Source organism: Lissotriton vulgaris, unplaced genomic scaffold (assembly GCF_964263255.1).
Source record: "Lissotriton vulgaris unplaced genomic scaffold, aLisVul1.2 SCAFFOLD_1827, whole genome shotgun sequence".
In the NCBI taxonomy this organism is placed as follows: Eukaryota; Metazoa; Chordata; class Amphibia; order Caudata; family Salamandridae; genus Lissotriton; species Lissotriton vulgaris.
Genome location: NW_028243189.1, coordinates 212019 through 227647, shown reverse-complemented (window position 1 = coordinate 227647; position 15629 = coordinate 212019).

The following is a 15629-nucleotide window of genomic DNA, read 5'->3' as shown; positions in this document are numbered from 1 at the left end:
AGTAGACTCAACTAAACAGGTTAGTGGTAGTTGGACCTGGATGGCAGAAGAGTTTCTCATGGAAGCCTGAAACCATGCAAGATATTTATTTGAAAAGACTTCTGAGAGACTCGTCGTAACACTGTAAATGCTCCTGAACTAGGAACTATGTCACACTGTAGTAAACGGGGGAATATAGACCAAAGGAACTTGTTAGTATTTGCACTGAGATAACCTAACAATAATATACTATTCCTTCTTATAAAAGACCATGCCATCAGGCCTACTGGCGCTTCAGAACTAGTCAGTTAGAAGCAGGAGAAAGACATTGACACCTGGCAGATAGAAGCAAACCTGCCTGTTGGAGGAACACTGGAAGGACTAGTCCTCCTCTGCTTGAGTTACTCTTATCCTGGCATTTGACTCCAAAATAGAGAATCAGAGTCTTAACCTGGCTCACAGAGAGGTTGGGACCAAGCCTGTGTGGGGCAGCGACCTCCTTGCTGGAAGTACTTGATTTTAGAGTCCCTGAAGTCCATGAAATCCAAGAAGTTCAAGATCAGAAGAGGCAGCTGCCAGTTCAGATCATCACAGTTAACTAGAGCACATGTAGGACATAGTGCATCAGCTTTGGGGAGCCTTTTTCAACTTGTTCAAGTGGACTTGGACAGCCACAGTCACTATTGAAACATCTGCAGGAAATATCTTTTGCGCAAGACGCCATGAAGATTTAAAAACTACTACTACTGCAAGAGAGCAGCTTACACATCTGAAAGCCTGCAGGACTATCAGCTTGAAGAGATAGTCTGCAGCACATAGGTTACCTCCTTTCATCTAATTTAGAATGCTTTCTTTGAACACCTTTGGTGTTAGGGCCCATGCTGCTTGTGAAATGATGACTTTGTTTGCTACCTTTTACTACCCATCTTTTATTCACAATTTTGTAAAAAAATTTAGACTGCAGAAAACAGCTGTGCCACATCATGCTGTTGAACTGTGCTGGCCATTCTGTACTTCCTCCTTTCAAAGCAGTGGTATTTCAATTATGCACATTTCTTTGAGGGAGTTGAGAAGAGTGACTCAAGTAGGTGACAGTGGATCTGAAAGTCACTGAAAACACGACACAGTAATTCACAAAATACAGTCAACTGAAGAGGTCTGCAATTAATGTTGGAAATGTTGAGTAAATAAAATCAGGCACAATAGAAGCCAGTGGGTCAGGTGTCTGGGAAGCAAGTTGGTGTGGTACTGTAGGCTCACTGCACACTAGTTCATTATTCCAGACACATAATTAAAGTTATCATGGTGCAGATGTTTCAGAGATGCTTCAGGACTGGTCTTAGTCCACAGGGTTGCAGGTTTATATGCTTCTGGACAGCCTTTCACATGAAATTGTCTACAATTTACCATTCAGGTCTCAATCAGCTGGGCCTGCACCTAGTCTGCAAAATCTGTGAATGCTCATCTATAATATGGGGTATCGAGCATCTCCCAAGCAGGCCATAGCCAAGGATTTAGGATTCTTTCCATCCATATTGGGAGAGCAATCTTCTGTCATTGCATACACTGGTGATAATGACAGAGGTTGACATATGGTTTGCATTTATATAAGATGCTTTTGATTTCATCAGACAAAAGGTTAAGTCAAAAGTGAAGTATTGTGAGGTTGGTTATACATTTGGATAATTAATATTCATATCTTTGTTCAGCTGGAAAACTGGTTTTGACGGTGAGCTCCTGTTCACAAATGGCAGATAAATGGTCAATGAAGTCAGTCAGTCAGTCATAAACACTGCATTCAGTTCAAAGAAGCCATAAAAGTTAGCATCAAATCCAGTACCGTACATACCATAGTTAAAAGAGAAACATACAAAAGATACAGTTGAAAAGAAAAAAAATAACCTCTGATCTCAGTATTTACTGCGAATCCAGGGAGCAGTTAAAATATAAATTGATATAGCTTGTGTAACCCCCTCGCTTCCCAAGCTATGTAGATAGGCAAGGGCCAAGTCGTTAAACCTAATTCCTGATGCTAGTCATACTGGGTAGAAAAATTGCCTCCTCTGTGCAGCATATAGAGTGGGGAATAATATAACGTGCCTTGTGCTCTGAAATTAAAGACCATCACACAGGCAGAGAGATAGTGACGGAAAATGGTTTCAATCAGTGCCCTGCGCAGGGAAGGCCACCAGAAAATGTACAGTTTTAAGCTGTAATCTAGGCAGCAAGAAGTTGTGGTGATTTGCGAATACTGTGCTGGATGCAATTTGGCACATGACTGTTTTTGCCAGTCCCATACTGCCCCACCTTCTCTATTCGCCAATTTACTCTACACACAGATCAGACAGTAAGGGCATCTGGGCTAGTAATAAATCTGGAACACCTAAAGCTGTCAGAGCATTTCTGATGTGCTTAAGCCAGACATATATGGCCTTATCCAAGCTATGCAGTTAGCCAAAAGTGATCTACAGAAGTGGGCTTCTGAGTTATTCCAGACTATAAGCCAGAGTAACAAAGGATCTTCTATTTACCCAAGCCCAACTTCTTCCCAGCAAAACAATGTTGAAGTAGCTTGCGGAACTGCCAATAACCTTATTAATCTCAGCAATTTGGAGGCAGTTACTGTTGGCATAGCCCTAGACACCAGCACCAAAAGTAGCATAAGGTAAACACTCCTAAAAATACAAAGCAGCTTTTTCACAAGTTTATGCCCCAGTTTTTTTGTATCTAAAAACAGCATCAACAGGATAAGTCCATATAAGCAAGGTGAACACATCCTTTTTTGCCTCTGTATATTTTTGGACGAAAAGTGATAAATTCTGTGTCTGCTCTATTGTTCCTACGCCTCTATGGAACCCAAATTAAACATCGAAAAGGACCCACGTTTCCACTGCCCATTTTTCTAGTTTTGCTGAAATTATTCTGCCTAGGATCGTCACTGAACTATCTAAAAAAGAGATAAGATGATAGCAGTGGGGCTATCCCTTATCCCTCCTTTTGAAAATAGGGACGAAGATTGCCTCAATGAAGTCCTATACTGAAGGACCTATCTGCTTCCTGTTTCAGAGAAAAGAGAATGTAAAAAACTATGGCTTGGTGCCAGACACATTTATGCATTATGCAAAAACACTTGTAGTCAAATCTTTGCTTCACCTTGAGACATGGTGGAGATTCTTGCTTGACAGGTCTCGTCCCATTTCCTCTTCCCTGAACCACCTTCGGTACCTCCTGGAGCTTGTGAAGTAGATTTCTAACCATCTCAAAATGTAGGAGTTGTTATGTTTATTTTTGATTTGATTTTGAAGGTTTTATATAGTGCGGACATGACCCTGGCGGGTATCAGCGTGCTTTACAGGGGGAAACATAGAACAAAAGTATGATGTATGCCGTTAATATGTCCTATGTCCTGCTATAGATAGTTACAGAGTTGTATGCGCAAAGACATAAAATACAGAGGCATGTAAAACAAAGTAGGACAACATATGTAATGTGGGTCAGATTCGTTGTTCATGTAAGTTTACTCATGAGTAGAAACTTTACATCTTTCTTGAAAGAGGCAGTAGAGGAATTCAGTATGGTTTCTGGTGGCAGTGCATTCCAGATCCTTGGGGTGATTCCAGAGAAGGCCCGGTTGTATGTTTTCTTTTTGGCAAATCTTTGTGGTTTCAGAAGAAGAGTGCTTGTACTTCTGGAGGATCTGTCACCTCATGAGAGCTCAAGTTTCTGGAACAGATATGTTGGGGTCTTGTGGTGAGGGGCTTTGGGAGTCATGCGAGCGAATTTTAGTTAAACTCTTGCTTCAAATGGTAGGCAATTTAGAGCTCTAAGTTAAGGGAAAATGTGGCAGTTTCTTTTAGTTCCCATGATGAGCCTGGCAGCTGAATTGATATTTAGTCTGAAGTTGACCATGGCTTCCAACACAATATCTTGCAGATTAGGTAAATTAAGGTGGCACAGTTTAAGTATTATTCATTTCTTAATCTCCTGCAAACGCTCTCTAGAAATAATTTGCCCTCTTTATTTTGCCACACTGCAGCAAATACACTATGTCTGCTCTTCTAGGTTAAACCTGTGACTACAGCAATATAAATACCATCTCCAAAACATGTATCTGTGTATACCAGTACTATGTGAATACCAAGATGTCATTCTGAAAACAACTCTACTCATTGTAGAATAAATGGTGAATAACTCTTTAAAAACAATGCTGTAAAAAAGAAGCTAGAATACAGAAAGGTAAGCTCATTGAGAGAATGTTTAGAAAAACTTAATTGTAGGCAAATTGAAAGTCGAATGTGGTGAAGATGGTTGCCCTACCAAAAATATTCATCATGTGTGGCTAAGCATCCTAAAATGGCAGCCACAAACTCCTAGAGCTCTGCTTCCAGCTCAAATAATCCTAAATAATGCTGCATGGAAGGAGATTACAGAGCAATAGGTTGAACTGTGGTGTGACTCGCACTCACAGTGGGAGGGTTGCAGGACCAGTAAGGATGCCCTGGGTGGCAAGAGCCTCACCGGTGTGCAGAACCGGGCCGTGGTGAGCCTGCTGGACTGAGCCTGGGCAGCTAAGGGCAGTGCTTCTTGCCTTGTGAAAGAAACCCAGTGAAAGGAACTCCAGGTGGGCTCTTGGTATCTGGTGAAAAGAACCCTCAGTGTGCCTGGAACAGAGCAGTGTTCAGGACTGAAGGTTTCCAAGAAAGGTGAGTGAGGAGCTCCCGTGGCCGGAACTGTACGGGACTGTGAGGCTTATCTGTTGGACTGGCCCTGGGTGGCCATGGTGGTGCCATGCAGTACTGAGTTTGGTGCTCTTTGTGGGAAAGCCTGGATGGGTCCTCTGTGTTGTATTGAGAATCGGTCAGCCCTGGCAGCTGTGCAAATTAGCTCAGACGAAAAGGGCATGGTGGAATGGAGACCTTCAAGCAGGCTGTATGTACTAAATAAAGGAGCAACAAGTCACAGCCGAAGTGTGATATTATTAGAGATTAAACACTGGAGCTAGGTTTAAGGGAGGCATAGACCAGATAGACTAATTTACTTAGTTCACCTTCACGTTTTGTCATACTATAAACTTAATACACCTCCCTGGTGAAAATTTGCTCATGTCACCCTAGATATAACCTGCTGAGAGAGTACATCCAAAGGGCTGGCAGATTTCATGCAGAGATATGATTTTTCCATACATTCAGCCTTTAGCAATTTGACCTATTTTTCAAGACAAGTGCTAAACTCAGGGCCTGCGTCACAGCCTTGGCCATAAAGCTTAATGCTATAGTTAAAGACAAGGAGTTTCCTAATTTGGGGCACAAATAAGGATACGGCGGAGGGGACTGACTGTCCCATTGGAAGACAGTCCAGACATGACACAATCAACAGAGTGGTTTTGCAGGCCATAAAATCATCTAAGACATGTGTCTCCAACGCTTAGCTTGTGAGCTACCAGTAGCTCTACAGCTACCTATGAGTAGCTCTCCTGTGTTCGGCCCAGCCTACTAATATTGAAGCATTTAGTTGGTTGAATCATTATATGTATACCAAAATTTAAAAGCTAAATCTCAAGATGAAAATGTGCTTATTTTCAGAATTACAGTCATTTCAGATTCTCTAATTTTTTTTACCCTAGTGCTGGAAACCCTACCTCATACACTGATTTGATAACTGCTGACAATATTTGATATGGTGGTCACTATTACATCACTAATATTAGTAGCTCAGGATTATTTCCATTTAAAAGTAAGTAGCTTTTATTACAGAAAGGGTCGGAGACAGCTGATCTAAGACATGTTGGAATCCAAAATCAGAGAGTTCCGATCAGATGTTTCATTTATACGACAAGGTTTGGGACAAACACCCCACTTAATGAAGGGAAACAAAAGGAAACTCAACTTTCCGGTTGTGAGGCTTCTCTGGAGCTTAGAACTGAGGATGAGGAAGACCGTGGAAGAAGAAATAATGTTTGATTTTTGGGGTTCCTGCAATCTGACTGGTTGGGAGATCTCCGTATCTTTCTTGAGAAACGTTTAAGAGAGTGGGTTTCTGAAGGAAAGCTGTAACAGTGCTTTATCAATGAAAGTACACACTAAGCCCTAATCCCTAAACCTCTGCCTAAAGTCCAGTAATTGTTTGTATTCTGTACTACCGAGATAGGGACACATTGTTAGCAGCGCCCAATATGCCAGAGTCCATACACTATGATTCACACCAAATTTTCTGACTTTACCAGGCATGTACAGCAGCTATGTGAACCCTTTGCAGAACCTCAGAATGATTGACATTTGCTATAGGTTGATATACCACCTGACCAAAAAGCCTGGATGTGCTTGAGAGCTACAAGATAATTGGGAGAGACCATCCAGTCCTAGCCCCAGGGAGCGCCTTAGGGCAGACGAGGCAGGAACATATCAACAGAGAGAGGTCTGTCTAGATTACTGCCTCCTCCAGGTTCTTACTCTGAAGGAGCCTCTGCACAGGAAGACCCAAAAAGACCCCGAAATCTGGCGAGCAAGGTTGATGTGGTAGAACTCTGCACACCACGGGCGATGGAGGAGGCTGTTGTCAATGATAAGATGTAAAATCACAAACATGATGGAGACAGCTTCATTGATCGGGTAGATACAATAAGATTACTCTTGTTACAGATAGCAAATATAGATCCCATTGGGAAGGCAATCATAAGCCCTAAACACAATCTTTGGCATGCAATGGGCTTGGAGTGGATTGATCTTCATAATTGTCCCTCTTCTTTAGTGTACTTACGTGTTTTTGTCTTTTTTGAGTTTTTCTCTGGATGTTCTCAGTAGTCCTCAGAAGACACTTATTGTTTAAACTGTTCACAAGGGTTTGGAGGGAGGGTATGGATTACAGTGGGTTCTTTGGGGGGGAAATACCTAACCATCCTTCTCTCACTACTTATGAATGCTGTTAAGCTGTTCACTTGTGGTTCGGTTTTTCAGGGCCAAAACGAGCACTTACATTTCTATATATTCCTGAGTCCGTACTATTTGGTAAATTGGCTCATGCAGGAGAATTAATAGGGCCTGATAAGCTGCCTTTTGGGGAATGTAAATGGATCTTTAACCATTTTAAAAGAGGTAGAGTGCGGGGAAATGCCAAACGGTATGAAGCAGACATGCTCCTGTAAAGAAGACCTATCTGTGAAGCGATTATTGACAGTGTTTCAATATGGGCCGGGATGCCCACCACCCCTTCTACCGCCAATCCCAATGGGAGGAGACAGACACAGTTTGAACTTTTGGAAGGGGGGGGGGCCTCACGACCCCCCCGGCCGTATTTATTAAAATATGAAACAAAATTTAAAACTTTAAATTAAAAAGCGGTTCATGTATCATGTACAAATTCAACTTCCATTACATTTGATGTAGACAGGTATTTAGGCTAACCTTAACAAATCTCTAATACAAAGATTTCCTAACCGAGTCTAACATCATGACAAATGCACTATATACGAATTTGTACATCCTAACGTTAGGGGCCAACGGCAAGGTCTTAACCGGTGTCAGATCCCTATCACCAAATTCCCGCCCTCACGTGTGAGTGGCGCATGCGCAGAGGACTTTACCCTCGTAGCCAACTGTAACTTCCCTTGTCATGGGGGCCCCCTTTCACTCGACGCCATCTTAAGGTCGTCTGAGTTCCCATGCGGGGTATCCGTAAGAAGGACAGCGTGGACTCCCCCCCTTTCCCCGCACTCTCTTCCGCCGGAGCAGATATCCGGCCCCCGGGAAATTCTGGGACGGGCATATAGCCGTCTCCCCCTGGGAGGGGCCTATGGCCGTCTCCCCCTGGGCAACCCATCCGTAATGGGTGCCGCCCCCCGTGGGAGGGGCCAATGGCCGCCCCCCCCGGGCACTCCCATCCATAATGGGTGGCGCCCCCCCCAGGGACCTTGAAATCACTGCTCACCGATCATGACCTTACCGCCCGACCGAAGACTAAATAAATACGACAATTAGTTACCTACTAGGGGAAAGAAACCTATGCTTACTCTTGTAGTACAGCTCGATATATCCACTGACTTCAACATTGCTATAAAGGAAAAAAAGGTCCTATAGCACAGAACAATCTTTATTGCATACATTCCTTTACATTTCTACAAAGGAAAAAAGGCCTATAAGCAAGTACACTCAGTTACATGTATACTCTTGTCATCAATTTAGGATGAAAGCAACGATTCCAACCAAACATGTTTTATTCCAATTAAATATCAACATAGGACTTTGTTCACTCCAAATATTTAGCAACAGGGGCTGGTGGGTGGGTCAAAAAACTGCAGCTTGTTCCCTTGAGGGCTCACAAGCGACGAGTGGTGCAGCCTTCAGAGCGCAGGAACAAGAGGACGCTTCCCTGGATTCCCCCGCCTTTTATCAAGCAGCGGGAAGGCGGGGGCCGCGCTCCCATCCCGCCCATAAGTACACGGACTTCCGGGCGGGTGTTTAGGACAACCCTTTTAGACGGCGGGGGCGTGCTCCGACCACGTGGCTATGGGCATACCGGCTGGGACACGCCCCCCGCCCGCAACGGTTTCCTGGGGGATCGGGGCACCCATCTATACGTTCGGGGTGACCGAGTGGTCTCCCCTTTCCATATGGGCCGGGATGCCCGCCACCCCTTCCACCGCCAATCCCAATGGGAGGAGACAGACACAGTTTGAACTTTTGGAAGGCGGGGGGCCTCACGATCCCCCCGGCCGTATTTATTAAAATATGAAACAAAATTTAAAACTTTAAATTAAAAAGCGTTTCATGAATCATGTACAAATTCAACTTCCATTACATTTGATGTAGACAGGGATTCAGGCTAACCTTAACAAATCTCTAATACAAAGATTTCCTAACCGAGTCTAACATCATGACAAATGCATTATATACGAATTTGTACATCCTAACGTTAGGGGCCAACGGCAAGGTCTTAACCAGTGTAAGATCCCTATCACCAAATTCCCGCCCTCACGTGTGAGTGGCGCATGCGCAGAGGACTTTACCCTCGTGGCCAACTGTAACTTCCCTTGTCGTGGGGCCCCCTTTCACACAACGCCATCTTAAGGTCGTCTGAGTTCCCGTGCGGGGTATCCGTAAGAAGGACAGGGTGGATTCCGCCCCTTTCCCCGCACTTTTTTCCGCCGGAGCGGATATCCGGCCACCGGGAAATTCTGGGGAGGGGCATATAGCCGTCTCCCCCTGGGAGGGGCCTATGGCCGTGTCCCCCTGGGCGACCCATCCGTAATGGGTGCCGCCCCCCCGTGGGAGAGGCCAATGGCCGCCTCCCCCGGGCGCACCCATCCATAATGGGTGGCGCCCCCCCCAGGGACCTTGAAATCACTGCTAACCGATCATGACCTTACCGCCCGACCGAAGACTAAATAAATACGACAATTAGTTACCTACTAGGGGAAAGAAACCTATGCTTACTCTTGTAGTACAGCTCGATATATCCACTGACTTCAACATTGCTACAAAGGAAAAAAGGTCCTATAGCACAGAACAATCTTTATTGCATACATTCCTTAACATTTCTACAAAGGAAAAAAGGCCTATAAGCAAGTACTCAGTTACATGCATACTCTTGTCATCAATTTAGGATGAAAGCAATGATTCCAACCAAACATATTTTATTCCAATTAAAAATCAACATAGGACTTTGTTCACTCCAAATATTTTGCAACAGGGGCTGGTGGGTGGGTCAAAAAACTGCAGCTTGTTCCCTTGAGGGCTCACGAGCGACGAGCGGTGCAGCCTTCAGATCGCAGGAACAAGAGGACGCTTCCCTGGATTCCTGCACCTTTTATCCAGCAGCGGGAAGGCGGGGGCCGCGCCCCCATCCCGCCCATAGGTACACGGACTTCTGGGCGGGTGTTTAGGACAACCCTTTTAGGAGGCGGGGCGTGCTCCGACCACGCTGCTATGGGCATACCGGCCGGGACACGCCCCCTGCCCGCAACGGTTTCCCGGGGGATCGGGGCACCCATCCATACGTTCGGGGTGACCGAGTGGTCTCCCCTTTCCATATGGGCCGGGATGCCCGCCACCCCTTCCACCGGCAATCCCAATGGGAGGAGACAGATACAGTTTGAACTTTTGGAAGGCGGGGGGGCCTCACGACTCCCCGGCTGTATTTATTAAAATATGAAACAAAATTTAAAACTTTAAATTAAAAAGCGTTTCATGTATCATGTACAAATTCAACTTCCATTACTTTTGATGTAGACAGGTATTCAGGCTAACCTTAACAAATCTCTAATACAAAGATTTCCTAACCGAGTCTAACATCATGACAAATGCATTATATTTGAATTTGTACATCCTACCGTTAGGGGCCAACGGCAAGGTCTTAACCGGTGTCAGATCCCTATCACCAAATTCCCGCCCTCACGTGTGAGTGGCGCATGCGCAGAGGACTTTACCCTCGTAGCCAACTGTAACTTCCCTTGTCGTGGGGGCCCCCTTTCACTCAACGCCATCTTAAGGTCGTCTGAGTTCCCATGCGGGGTATCCATAAGAAGGACAGCGTGGACTCCCCCCCTTCCCCGCACTCTCTTCCGCCGGAGCGGATATCCGGCCCCTGGGAAATTCTGGGGAGGGCCATATAGCCGTCTCCCCCTGGGAGGGGCCTATGGCCGTCTCCCCCTGGGTGACCGATCCGTAATGGGTGCCGCCCCCCCGTGGGAGGGGCCAATGGCCACCTCCCCCTGGGCGCTCCCATCCATAATGGGTGGCGCCCCCCCTAGGGACCTTGAAATCACTGCTCACCTATCATGACCTTAACGCCACAGGGTAGATAGTTCGATCGACTATCTGGCCCCCCCACACCTCCTATAGGTCATGTCTCCTCAACCCCACTAGCCAAGCTATCATGTCTCCTATCAATAAGTCATTCCCTGCCCTGGACAGGTGTACCCCATCCTCAGAATAACAGTGATCCCCTCATATGCACCCATGCGATATGCTTTGAAGATGAGCAGAGCGAAACAATTTCTCCATTTTATTGTTGACCCTCTTTACCGAATGGTTCAACGCCGTCGTGGACAAATCACCCCACCATACCCTCCTCGGAATCATGTGAGACCAGTCTATTGTACATCCCGGGAGCCTTTTTGCTAACCAGCTAACTGCAGAAAGTATGTACTCAACTAAAGCTCGTCTGCCCAGTCTTACCAAGTCATGGCCCCCAATGTGCACTATGACTACAGATGGCGGTGACATGTGCCACCCTAGTAATTCTTCCACAAAACTTTGCAGTTGGTCAATACACAGGCCGCCCTTCCCATAGAAGGACACCCTGAACCCATATTCCTCAGATGTGTAGATCGCATCACCTGTCTTGAATATGTCCCCGGCACGCCTCACGTATGAGTGGCCCACGACCCAGACCACACGTCTTCTATTAATTTTTCCTGAAGTGGTGGTTATCTGATGCTGGGCCGGTCCCAATTTCCGCCCTGCGTCACAGGCTCGTGAAACTGTAATCCAAACAAAAGACAACAAGCGTGAGTGCACTTCCTCAGTAACCTACAACATGTGCAGTTGCACGTACCTCTTGAAACAGTTCGAAGAGCAGCGGCCTAACGGCTTAACATTGTCTGCCTGCAGACTTTGAGCAGTAGCTTCTCTAGCAGCCCCTATCCTCAATGAATGGGTCCCAAAATCACGCGGGTTCAAGTCCGTAGCTGCAATCGTGATTGCCAGCACCCTCTGAAACTGAAACCTTGTCAATGGGGTGCCGTCCTTATGTCGTAGCAAGGCCCCCCCCCCACGTTGTCAACCTTTGCTTTAGGTAGGCCTCAACATGCCTTACTGGACAACCGGGACTACCTGGAGCGCGCTGCAACACAACGCTATTCCCCTGGGCCTCCTGGTCCGTCTTTGACCTGGCTATCGAGATCAGCAAAGAATCCCCCCTCACTTGGATGTGATCCCTGCGCAGACCTCCTTCCGTATCTCTTTTGTTGGCAGCCACTAGTTCGCTCAACCGCAGGGCCCCATGGAACGCCAATGCGAACGCTGCCCGGAATAGTATAACCTCGCTAGGTGAGGAGTGTGTCTCTTCTAGTTTAGCCAGCAAGGAGATCAACTTGTCAAACCCTATTGGGTGCCTGTTATCCTTTCTGCACCCTTCTAGGCGCCGCCAGCCGCGCAGAGCCTTCCTGACTAGAAAGGAGTCAGTCGGGTCCCTGATCCTATGGAGCTGAGCCATAAATGATATGGCGGCCTTATACCGACTTGCGGTTGCCGCTGACCGGCCTTCCTCATGAAGTGCCACTAAAAATCGGACAAAGGAGTCCCCCTGACCCATCTATGCTACCCCGCCGGGCCCAAAAAGGCGCAGTACGAGCGCAACGCCCCTTCATAAGCTTTCCTTGTCCTGGGCGCTAAACTGGCTGCCATGAGGTTTTGTAGTCCGGGGCGCCAATTTGCCATAGTGCTTCGGGAAATGGCGCTGCCACTAGCTCCGCTGAGAGTAAACAATCCCTGAAAGCCTGCATTTTGAAACAAGAGAGCGCATCAGCTGCATTATTCAGTACACCCGGCACATGTTTTGCCCTGAATTGTTCGTTTAATGTCAAGCATTTCAACACAATTTCTTTCAATAATCGCAATATCCATTTGCAGCGTGCTGCCTGCTGATTAATGCACTCAACCACAGTCATGTTATCAGACCAAAATACCACCGAGCGGTCTCTGAATTCCTCTGGCCATGCCGACAGAGCCACCCAGATGGGGAAGACCTCTAGGAAGCCAATGTTATTCGTCAAGCCGCTTGCTTCCCACCATGCTGGCCATCTTTGGGCCGACCAATGGTTTCCAAGGATCGGCCAAACCCCACGCTGCCCGCCGAGTCGGTCCATAAGCCTAGTTCCGCCGACGAGGCCAGGGGTTTGCTTCAGACTACTCGGCCGTTGAAGTCCGACAGGAATGCCAGCCAGATGAGTATGTCCTGGCGAACCTCCGCCGACAGTCTCGTGCGATGGTGCCCTTCCTTGAGGCCTACCATGGACTGGGCAATGGATCGTGAGAAAGGGCGAGCCATCGTATCACTCTTAATGCAAAGTTAAGCTGACCCACTGTTTGCTGTAATTGGTGCAATGTCACTTTCTCGTTCCGGAGACACTGCAACAAGGAAGCCCTGAATTTGGCAATCTTCTCCACCGGCAAGCGGAAGCAACCCTCCACGGAGTCTAGTTCTATGCCCAAAAACTCCAGGGAGATAGTCGGCCCCACTGTCTTACCTGGTGCCAATGGCACCCCGAAACCCCGCATGAGCACGCAGAAGTCCTGCAATGCCCGTGCACAGTCCTGAGTGCCCACTGGGCCGAGAAAGAGGAAATCATCTAGATAATGCATCACATGTTGGTGCCCTGTGGCCTTTGAGAACACCCACTCCATAAACGAGCTAGACATTTCAAAATAGGCACACGAAATTGAACAACCCATTGGCATGCACATATCCATGTAGTATTTTCCCTGAAACGTAAAACCCATCTTGGGGATTCACCGGAAGCAACCTAAATGCAGATTCAAAATCCGACTTTGCTAACAATGCACCGGGGCCTAAGCGATTCAACAATACCACTGCGTCATCGAAAGATGCATACTTTACACTGCAAATGTCAGGGTCGATCGCCTCATTGACGGAAGCCCCCTTCGGTGCTGACAAATTATGGATGAGCCTGTACTCCCCCGGGTCCTTTTTAGGCACCACCCCTAATGAGGAACATACAAAATCAGCTGTTGGTGGGTCACCAAAAGATCCTGCAACCCGCCCCAAGCTAACCTCCCTGGCAATCTTTTTGGCGGCAACCGCCGGGTTTTGCTGAACGGACAGTTGGTTCTTACATGAGGGGGCCGCCCGAAAACCGCCCGCCGGGATCCTGAAGCCATGTGAGAAGCCATCTCGCAGGATCCCAGCGGACGCATGATCAGGGTATGTGTTCAGCCATGGGGTCAAAGCCAGGATATCTACGGGCGAAGGTGTGGACTTCCGGGGCACCGCATCAATCCTGCTTGGTACCCCCTTTACCTCCGGTACCATTGGTTCTGGATCAGCAGCTAGTTTCAGGGTGTGAGGTGTTACCACAACTGGAGCACGCATGCCTGAACTTACACGTTCCTTGCGGCATGCTACACGTCCCCTTATTGAAGCCCCAACACACTCCTCGCTTACTTCCGTTCCCGCCCGATCTAGGCTGAGACTCCCCCCGTAGCTTGGCCGAAAGGGCTGCGACTGTTTCTGTGGAAATGCCCTGGAGCCATTTGTGCTCGACCCTGAACCACTCACTGATCCCGGCAAGAGCTGTGCATGCCAAGATACTGTATCTAAACAATCCCAAGTCAGTGTTTCATTAAACTCTTTTGCTTTTCTAAATGCCATGTCATACCCCTTCCATTCTTCTCCTCCATATTTCTCATGGAAGCTCGTGATCCTGCTCTGGTAACAAGCCAGGTCACTCAACACTTCTGGTGTACGTTCAGCGATAATCGCTACAAAAATAGAAAAGGCCCAGATCCAGTTCATCATCGACTCCTCGACCCTGAATTCTGCCATTTTTGCCCGCCATACACTGGGGTGCCATAAATCCTTCTGAGTCTTGGCATATTCTAACTCTCGGTGATCAGTTAACAATGAAAACATGTTAATATATTTATTGGCCCACACCATCTCCTTAGTAGCCATGGGAATATATTGCGCCAAGCTTTCCCACCTTGAGGGTACTGCGCCCTCACTCATCAGTGGGAGTGATCTCTTACCGGTCTCCGCCGCACCTCTAGCCGCGTCCGTTGACTTATTCTGGTTTTCGACAACGACCACCTTCGGCACCTGTGGAGAAATAGAAGGCACGTTCGCAGCCCCAGCACCGCTTGTCTGCCTTAACTGCTCAATAATCAGTCTAGCTTCTTCGGCCGGGTCTTCTACAGCCGCGGATCCCCTTGCTCCCTTCTTCAACCAGGGTAAAACAACCGCCAACTGAAGCGCTAATTCAGGAGGCATTTGGTTGTCATCCAGCAGTGTGATAACCACAGGGATTGGCAATACCCCATCCGGTGTGGGTACCGGGCTGGACGCTGGTGCTACTGGGACCGGTGGCACTTCCATCGCGACTGGGGCCTCGCTAGGACCCGCTTTCCCCTTCTTCCTTTTCCCATTATCCACCCCTGGGGTAATGTTTGGCAAAGCAGGCCCTACGATCCTCTTAGGTCGCCCGAGGGCCCCCCTTGGGCCTCAACTTGTTTCCTGAGGGCCGCTAAGCCGCGACCCAGCTGGTCTACTTTACCGAACTTCTTGTCCATCGCCGACACTTGGTTCACCAATGTGCGCAGCATACGTTCCATCTCGAAGCTCTTTCCAGTCTTCTTACCAGGCATGTCCGTGTTCAAAGTTAGCTCAGCCTGTCCTCCCGAAGTGACTTGGATTCCAGCTACGCCTTGACGACTGAAACAGAAAAAACAACGATTACACGTTCCAAAAAACTGCAGCTTGTGCCCTTGAGGGCTCACGAACGACGAGTGGTGCAGCCTTTAGAGCGCAGGAAGAAGAGGACGCTTCCCTGGATTCCCGCGCCTTTTATCCAGCAGTGGGAAGGCGGGGGCCGCGCCCCCATCCCGCTCATAGGTACACGGACTTCCGGGCGGGTGTTT